This window comes from Dipodomys merriami, unplaced genomic scaffold, assembly GCF_024711535.1.
Source record: "Dipodomys merriami isolate MVZ:Mamm:240054 unplaced genomic scaffold, mDipMer1.0.p SCAF_43, whole genome shotgun sequence".
NCBI lineage: Eukaryota > Metazoa > Chordata > Mammalia > Rodentia > Heteromyidae > Dipodomys > Dipodomys merriami.
In genome coordinates this window covers 3,652,707-3,662,956 of record NW_027205937.1, presented here as the reverse complement: position 1 = coordinate 3,662,956, position 10,250 = coordinate 3,652,707, and positions in this window count along the sequence as shown.

The following is a 10,250-nucleotide window of genomic DNA, read 5'->3' as shown; positions in this document are numbered from 1 at the left end:
CTCACCCTCACCCTCACACTAACCCTAACCCTAACCATAACCCTCACCATAACCCTAACTCTAAATCTAAACCTCACCCTCACCCTAACACTCACCATCACCCTAACCCTCACCCTAACACTAACCCTCAACCACACCCTAACCCTCACACTCACCTGAACACTCACCCTCACCCTAACACTTAACCTCACAATATACATCACCCTAACACTAACCCTCATCCTAACCCTAACCCTCACCCTAACCCTAAACCTAATCCTAACACGAACCCTCACCTTCACCTTCATCCTAAATATAACCCTATCCCTAAACCTCAACCTAACCCTCATCCTAACTCTCAGCCTCACCCTAACTCTAATGCTAACCCTACCTCTCACCCTCACCCTAAACCTCACCCTAACCCTTAACCTCACCATAACACTAACCCTAACTCTAACTCTAATCCTCACACTAAACCTAACTCTCACCCACACCCTAACACTCACCATCACCCAAACCCTCATCCTCACCCTAACACTCACACTAACCCTAACCCTAACAATAATCCTAAACCTAACCCTCATCCTCACCCTCACGCTCAACCTAACCCTATCCCTAACCCTAAACCTAAACCTAATCCTCACCCTCACCCTCAATCTCACCCTAACACTCACCCTCACCATACACATCACCCTAACCCTAACCCTCACTCTAAACCTAACCCTAACCCTAACCATAAACCTAAACCTCACCCTAAAGGTAACCCTATCCCTAACTCTAACTTTACACCTCACCCTGATACTAACCCTCACCCTAACACTTATCCTCACACTAACCCTAAACCTAACCCTAACCCTCACACTAACCCTAATCTTCACCCTATCCCTAACACTCACCCTAACCCACACCCTCACACTAAATCTCACCCTAACTCTTACCCTCACCCTAACCTGCAAACTAACACTAACCCTAACCCTAACGCTCACCCTAACCATCATCCTAAATCTAACACTAACCCTAACCCTCACCCTCACCCTAACCCTCACGCTAACCCTATCCCTAAACCTAAACCTAACCCTAACTCTGACCTGAACACTCACGCTCACCCTAACCCTCACACTAAATATCACCCTACCCCTAAATTTCACCCTAATACTTACCCTAATTTTAAACCTCACCCTAACCCTAACCCTCACCGTAATCCAAACCTGCACATTAACCCTAACACTAACCCTCACCCTCACCCTCACCATCACCCTAACCCTCATCCTAACACTAACCCTCACCCTCATCCTCACCCTCAACATAACTCTAACCCAAACCCTAACCCTAATAGTCACCCTAAACCTAGCCCTAACCCTTACCTTACCCAAAACTTCACCCTCACCATTACCCTCCCCCTAAACCTCACCCTCACCCTAACCCTAACCCTCACCCTGAACCTCACCCTCACCCTAATGCTCAACCTAAAACTTATCCTCACACTAACCCTAACACTAACCCTCACCCTTACCCTCACCCTCACACTAACCCTAACCCTAAAACTAACCCTCACATTAATCCTCACCCTAACCCTAAAGCTATCCCTATCCCTCACCCTCACCCTAACCCTCAACCTAACCCTTACCCTCAACCTGATCCTAACACTAACCCTAACCCTAACCTTCACACTAACCTTTACTCTCACACTAACCCTAACCCTACCTCTCACCCTAACCCTCACCCTCACCCTAACCATAACCCTAACCTTAAACCTCACCCTAAATCTAAACCTAATCCTCACCCTAACCCTAACCCTCACATTAACCCTCACATTCAACCTAAACCTCACCCTAACAAGAACAATAACTCTTACCTAACCGAAACACGCACCTTCACCCTCAGTTTCACCCTAACACTCACACTCACCCTAGCCCTCACCTTAACCCTAAACTTAAACCTAATCCTAATCTTCACCCTCACCCTCACCAGCCCCCTCAGTCTAACACTAACCCTAACTCTAATCCTAAACCTAACCCTCAACCTCACCCTCACACTAATCCTAACCCAAAACTTCACCCTAACCCTCACCGTCACCCTCAGCCTTACCATAACCCTAACTCTAATCCTATCCCTTCCCCTCACCCTAAACTTCACCCTAAATCTAACCCTCTCCCACACCCTAAACCTCACCCTAATCTGAACCCTAAACCTCACCCTAGCCATCACCCTCACCCTAAACATCACACTCACCCTCACCCTAACCCTAACCCTAACCCTCAACCTAACACTAACCCTCACCTTCACCCTCACCATCAGCCTAACCCACACCCTAAACCTATCCCTAACCCAAAACATAACCCTCTACCTCACCCGAAATCTCACCCTCACCTGAACCCTCACCTGAACCCTAACCCTCAGCCTCACCCTAAACATCACCCTAACACAAACCCTAACCCTAACTCTCACCCTAATCCTAACACTAATATTAACCCTAACCCAAACCCTTACCTAACCGAAAACCTCACCCTCACCCCACACTCACCCTAAAACTCATCCTCACCGTAGCCCTCACCCTAAACCTAAACCTCACCTTAACCCTAAACCTAACCCTCACCCTAAACCTAACCCTAACCCTCACCCTGAAACTCACCCTCACCCTAACCCTCACCCTCACCATAACCCTAACATTAACCCAAACCCTCACCCTCACCCTAACACTAACCCTAACCCTCAACCACACCCTCACCCTCACCCTCATCCTAACCCTTACCCTAACCATAACCCCAACCATAACCCTCACCCTCACCTTAAACCTAACCCTAACCGCAACATGCACCTTCACCCTCACCCTCACACTCACCCTCAAACTAAACCTCACCCTCACCCTCACCCTCACACTAAACCTCACTGTCACCCTAAACATGACCCTAACCCTAACCCTCAACCTAACCTTAACCCTTACACTAAACTAATCCGAACCCTCACCCTAACCCTAACCCTAAACCTAACCCTAACCCTGACCCTAAACCTAATGCTAACCCTAACCCTCACCCTCACCCTAAACCTTAACCTAACCCTTATGCTCAAACTAACACTAACCCTAAATCTCACCCTCATGCTCAATCTAACCCTAACACTAAATTGTACCCTCACTCTAACCTTAACACTTACCCTAACCCTAACCCTAACCCTAACACTAACCCACACCCTAACACTTATCCTCACAATAAACCAAACCCTAATGCTCAATCTCACACTCACCCTCACTCTGACCTTAAAACTATCCCTCACCCTAACCCTAAACCTTACACTAACCCTAACCATAACCCTCACACTAACTCTTACCCTAACCGTAACCCTAAACCTAACCCTCACCTATACCCTCACCCTGAACCTAAACCTAAACCTGAAACAAACCCTCACCCTAACCCTAACCCTTACCCTAACCCTAACATTACCCCTAACGCTAAACATCACCCTCAGCCTAACCCTAACACTAAGCTAAATCCTAATCCTCACCCCTAACACTAATACTAACCCTAACCCTCACCCTCACCCTAAACCTCACCCTAACCCTTATCCTCACACTAACACTAACCTTAACCCTCACCATCAGCCTCACTCTAACCCTAACACTAAACTTAACACTCACTCTAACCTTAACACTTAACGGAACCCTAACACTAACCCTCACACTAAACCACACCCTAACCCTTATCTTCACACTAACCCTAACCCTAATGCTCAACCTCACCCTCACCCTAACCCTAACCTTAAACCTAACCCTCACCCTTACACTAACCCTAACCATAACCCTCAAAGAAACTCTCACCCTAATCATAACCCTAAACCTAACCCACATTTTCACCCTCACCCTCAACCTAAACCTAACCCTGAACCAAACCCTCACCCTAACCCTAACCCTTACCCTAACCCTAACCCTACCCTGCACCCTAAACCTCATCCTAAACCTAACCCTAACCCTAACCCTAACCCTAAACCTAACCCTAACCCTAATCCTCACCCTAACACTAACCCTATCCCTCACCCTATACCAAAACCTAACCCTCATCCTAAACCTAACCCTAAGCGTAACCTCACCCTAACCCTAACCCTAACCCTCACCCTAACCCTAAACCTTAACCTAAACTTAACCCTAACCCTAACCCTCGCCCCAACCCACCCCTAATGCTAACCCTTACTCTAACCATAACCCTCACCCTCACACTAACCCTAACCATCACCCTCACCCTCACCCTCACCCTAACCCTAACCCCAACCCTAACCCTCACCCTACCCTAACCCTAATGCTAACCCTAATCCTCACCCTCACTGTCACCGTCACCCTCACCCTCACCCTCAAACTCACCTTCACAATAACTCTCAAACTAACACGAACCCTCAACCTAACCCTAACTCTAACACCCACCCTCACCCTCACCCTAATCCTAACCCTAAACCTAACCCTAATCCTAACCTTAACCCTCACCCTCACTCTAAACATAACCCTCAACGTCACCCTCACCCTCACACTCACCCTAACCCTCACCCTGAACCTCACCCTCACCCTAATATTCAACCTCACCCTAAACATCACCCTAAACCTAACCCTCAACCTAACCCTAAACTTTACCCTAACCCTAACCCTCACCCTAAACTTTATCTTCAGACTAACCCTTACTCTAAACCTAACCCTAACCCTCACACTAACCCTAAACCTATCCCTAACCCTAACCCTACCCCTCAACCTAACCCTCACCCTAACTCTAAACCTAACCCTTAAACTCACTCTAACCTTAAACTGAACCCTCACCCTCAGCCTAACCCTCAACGTCACTCTAACCCTCACCCTAAACCTAACCCTAACCCACACCCTAACCCTCACCCTCACTGGAACCCTCAACCTCACCTGAACTCTCAACCTCACCCTAACCCTGAGCCTCAAACTAACCCTCATCCTAACCCTAAACCTCACCCTAACCATAAACCTAACCCTTACCTAAGGGAAACACTCACCTTCACCCTCACAGTCACCCTAACCCTCACCATCACCATAGCCCTCACCCTCAACCTAAACCTCACACTAACCCTCACCCTCACCCTAACCCTAATCCTAACCCTAACCCTAATCCTCACCCTAAGTCTTACCCTTACCCTATCCCTAACCCTAACCCTAAATCTCAAATTAACCCTAACCCTAACCCTAACCCTCACCCACCCCTAAACGTAACCTTAACCCTAACTCTCACCCTAACCCTAAACCTACCCTAACCCTAATCCTAAGCCTCATCCTAGCCCTCACCTTAACCCTAATCCTAACACTAACCCTCACCCGAAACCTAACGCTAACACTAAACCTCACCCTCATCCTATACCTTATCTCACACTAACCCTAACCCTAACCCTCACCATCACCATCACCCTAAACCTAACTCTAACCCTAACCCTCACCCTAACCCTAAGACTTACCCTATCCCTAACCCTAACCCTCACACTAACATCACCCTAAACCTAAACGTAATCCTAATTCTCACCCTCACCCTCACCCTAACCCTAAACCTAACCCTGACACTAACCCAAACCCTTACCCTAACCCTAACCCTAACCCTTTCAATAAGCCTCCCCCCACCCTAACCCTAAACCTCACTCTAAACCTAACCCTAACCCTAACCCTAACACTAACACTAACCCTGACTCTAAACCTAACTCTTATCCTAACCCTAACCCTAACCCTAAACCTCACCCTAACCCTAATGCTAACCCTAACCCTCACCCTAACCCTAACCCTCACACTAACTCTCACATTCAACCTAATCCTCACCCTAACAATAACCTTAACTCTTACCTAACCGAAAACCTCACCATCACCCTCATTCTCACCCTAACCCTCACACTCACTTTAGCCCTCACCTTTAATCTAACCCTAACCATAACATTAACCTTCACCCTCACCCTCACCATCACCCTCAGCCTAACACTAAACCTAACCCTAATCCTAAACCTAACCCTAAACCTCACCCTCACCCTAATCCTAAACCTAAACGTCACCCTCACCCTCACAATCACACTCAGCCTTACCATAACCCTAACCCAAATCGTAACTCTTAACCTCACCCTCACCCTCACACTCACCCTAAACCTCACACTCACCATAGAACTTACTCTAAACCTAAACCTCACCCTAACCCTAATCATAAACCTCACTCTTACCCTAACCATAACCCTAGCCCTAACCCTAACACTCACTGTCACCGTTACCTTAACCCTTACCCTCAACCTCACCCTTACCCTAACCCTCACACTAGCCCTAACCCTCACACTAACCCTAATGCTCACTCTCACCCTCACACTCAGCCTAACCCTCAACCAAACCCTAATCCTAACCCTAACACTCACACTCACCGTAACCCTAACCCTAACAATAACCCTCACCGTCACCCTCACCCTCACCCTAACCATAACCCCAACCCTAAACCTCACCTTCACCCTAACTCTAACCCTAACCCCAACATTCACCGTCACCCTCACCCTCACACCAACCCTCACCCTAAACCTCACCCTCAACCTCACCCTCACCCTAACCCTCACTGTCACTCTAAACATCACCCTAAGCCTAACCCTCAACCTAACCCTAACCCTTACATTAACCCTAAACCTAAACCTAACCCTCACCCTAACCCTAACACTCACCCTCACCCTAATGCTAACCCTAATCTTCACCCTCACCCTAAACCACACCCTAACCATTATCCTCACACTAACACTAAACCTAACCCTCACCCTCACTCTAACCCTAACACTAAACGTAACCCTCACTCTAACCTTAAAACTTACCCTAACCCTAACCCTAACCCACACACTAATACGCACCCTAACACTTATCCTCACACTAAACCTAACCCTAACGCTCAACCTCACTCTCACCCTAACCTAAACTTAAACCTAACCCTTATCCTCATACTAACCCTAACTCTAACCCTAACGATAACCTTCACACTAACCCTAATTATAACACTCACCCTCACCCTAACCCTCACTGTCACCCTAACCCTCACCATAAACCTAACACCAAACCACACCCTAACCCTCACCCTCACCGTCACCTTCACCCGAAACGTCACCCTCAACCTAACCTTCAGCCTCACCCTAAAACTAACCCTAAATCTAACCCTAACACTAATTCTCACCCTAACCCAAACACTGATACTAACCATCACCCTCAACCTAATGCTCACCGTAACCCTAACCCTAACCCTTACCTAACTGAAAACCTCACCCTCACCCTCACACTCACCGTAACCAACACCCTCACCGTAGCCCTAACCCTAAACCTAAACCTCACCCTATCCCTAACGCTAAACCTCACCTTCACTCTCACCCTAACCCTAACCCTAACCCGACCCCTCAACCTAACCCTAATTCTCACCCTAACCCTTACCATAATCCAAACCCTAACCCTCACCCTAACCCTAACACTCAAACTAACCCTCACCCTCAACCTAATCCTCACCCTAAACTTAACCCTAATCCTTACCTAACTGAAAAACTCACACTTACCCTCCCATTCACCCTAACCCACACCCTCACTGTAGCCCTCACCCTAAACATAAACCTCACCCTAACCCTAACCCTCAACCTTACAATCACCCTCACTCTAACCCTAAACCTAACCCTAACCCTAACCCTCAACCTCAACCTCACCCTAACCCTAATCCCCAACTTAACCATAACCCTAACCCTTACCTAAAGGAAACCCTCACCCTCACCCTCACACTCACCTTAAACCTCACCATCACCTTAGCCCTCACCCTAAGCCTAAACATCACAATAACCCTTACACTCAACTTCACCCTAACCCTAAGCCTCACCCTAACCCTCCCCTTAAACCTAACTCTAACACTAACCCTCACACTAAAAATAACTCTAACCCTAAAGCTCACCCTTACCCTAACCCTCACCCAAACCTTTTCCTCACACTAATCCTAACCCTAAACCCAACCCTCACCATCACCATCACCATAAACCTAAATCTAACCCTCACCCTCACCATCAACCTAACACTAACCCTAACCCTAAACCTCACCCTAACCCTAACATTTACCCTAACACTAATCCTAACCCTCACACTAACCCTCACCTTCACCCTAACCCTAAACATAACCCTCACCCTCACCCTCACCCTAACCCTAACCCTATCCCTCACCCTAACCCAAACCCTTACCCTAAACCTAACCCTATCCCTCAACCTAACCGTCACCCTCAGCCTAACCCTAAACCTAAACCTCACTCTAAACCTAACCCAAACCCTAACACTAAACCTTACCCTCACCCTAAAACTAACACTAAGCCTAACCCTCAACCTCACCCTCACCCTAAACTTGTCCCTATCTCTCACACTCACCCTAAACCTAACCCTAACCCTAACCCACACCCTCACTGTCACCCTCACCCTAACCCTCACCATCAACCTCACATTCACCCTAACCATCCAACTAACCCTAACCCTCACCCAAACCCTAACCCTAACCCACACCCTCACCCTCACCCTCACCCTAAACCTTACCCTCACCATCACCATCACCCTCATCCTCAACCTCACCCTAACCCGCACCCTCAACTTCACCCTAACCTTAACCCTCACCCTCACCATAAACATCACACTCACCTTAACCTCACCCTCATCCTAACCCGAACCCTAAATCTAACACTCACCCTAACCCTAACGATAAACCTTAACCTCACGCTCACCCTAAAACTCACCCTAAACTTTATCCTCAAACTAACCCTAACTCTAACCCTAACGCTAAACATCACATTAACCCTAACACTCTACCTAACCCTAATCCTACCCCTCAAACTAACAGTCACCCTAAACCTAACACTAACCCTAAACCTAATCCTCACCCTAACCCTAACCCTCACCCTCATCTAATCCTCACCGTCATCCTAACCCTCACCATAAACCTAACACTAAACCACACCCTAACCCTCAACCTCACATTCCACCTCACACGAACCGTCAACCTCACCCTAACACTCAGCCTCACCCTAAACGTCAACCTAAACCTAACCGTCAATGTAACCCTAACCCTAACCCTCACCCTAACCCTAACACTCAAAGTAAGACTCATCCACAACCTAATCCTCATCCTAACCCTAACCGTAATCCTTACCTAACTGAAAACCTCACCCTCACCCTCACACTCACCCTAAAACACACCATCACCGTAGCCCTCACCCTAAACCTAAACCTCACCCTAACCCTAACCCTAAATCTCACCCTCATCCTCACCCAAACCCTAACCCTAACCCTCACCCTAAACCTCACCCTCACCCTATCCCTAAGCCTAACCCTAACCAGAATCCTCACACTAACCCTCACATTCTACCTAATCCTCACCCTAACAATAACCCTAACTCTTATCTAACCGAAACCCTCACGTTCACCCTCATTCTCACCCTAACACTCACACTCACGCTAGCCCTTAATCCTACCCTTAATCCTAACCCTAACCCTAACCCTAATCTTCAGACTCACCCTCACCATCACCCTCAGCCTAACCGTAACCCTAACCGTAATCCTAAACCTAACGCTCAACCTCACAGTCACCCTAACCCTAACCCTAAACCTAACCTTCACCCTCACTTTCACCGTCATCCTCAGCCTTACCATAACCCTAACCAAAATCGTAACCCTTACCCTCACCCTCACCCTCACACTCACCCTAAACCACACCCTCATCATAGCCCTCACCCTAAACCTAAACCTCAACCTAAACCTAACCCTAAACCTCACTCTTACCCTAACCCTAACCCTAACAATAAACCAAACCCTAACCCTAAGCCTAACCCTAACGCTCACCCTAACACAAACCCCAAACCTAAAATTCACCGTAACCCTAATCCTAACCTTAACACTCACCCTCACTGTCACCATCACCCTAACACTGACCCTCAACCTCACCCTCACCCTAACCCTCAAACTAACCCTAACCCTCACCCTAAATCTAACCCTAACTCTCACACTCACGCTAACCTAACCATTACCATAACAATAACGCTCACCAGAATCCTCACACTAAGCCTCACCGTAAACCTAACCCTAACCCTACCCCTCACCGTAAACTTTACCCTAACCCTAACCCATTCCCACACCCTAAACCTCACGCTAACCTGAAACCTAACCCTGACCCTAGCCCTCACCCTCACCCGAAACAACACATTCACCCTCATCCTGATGCTAACCCTAATCCTAACCCTCAACCTAATCGTAAGCCTCACCCTCAACC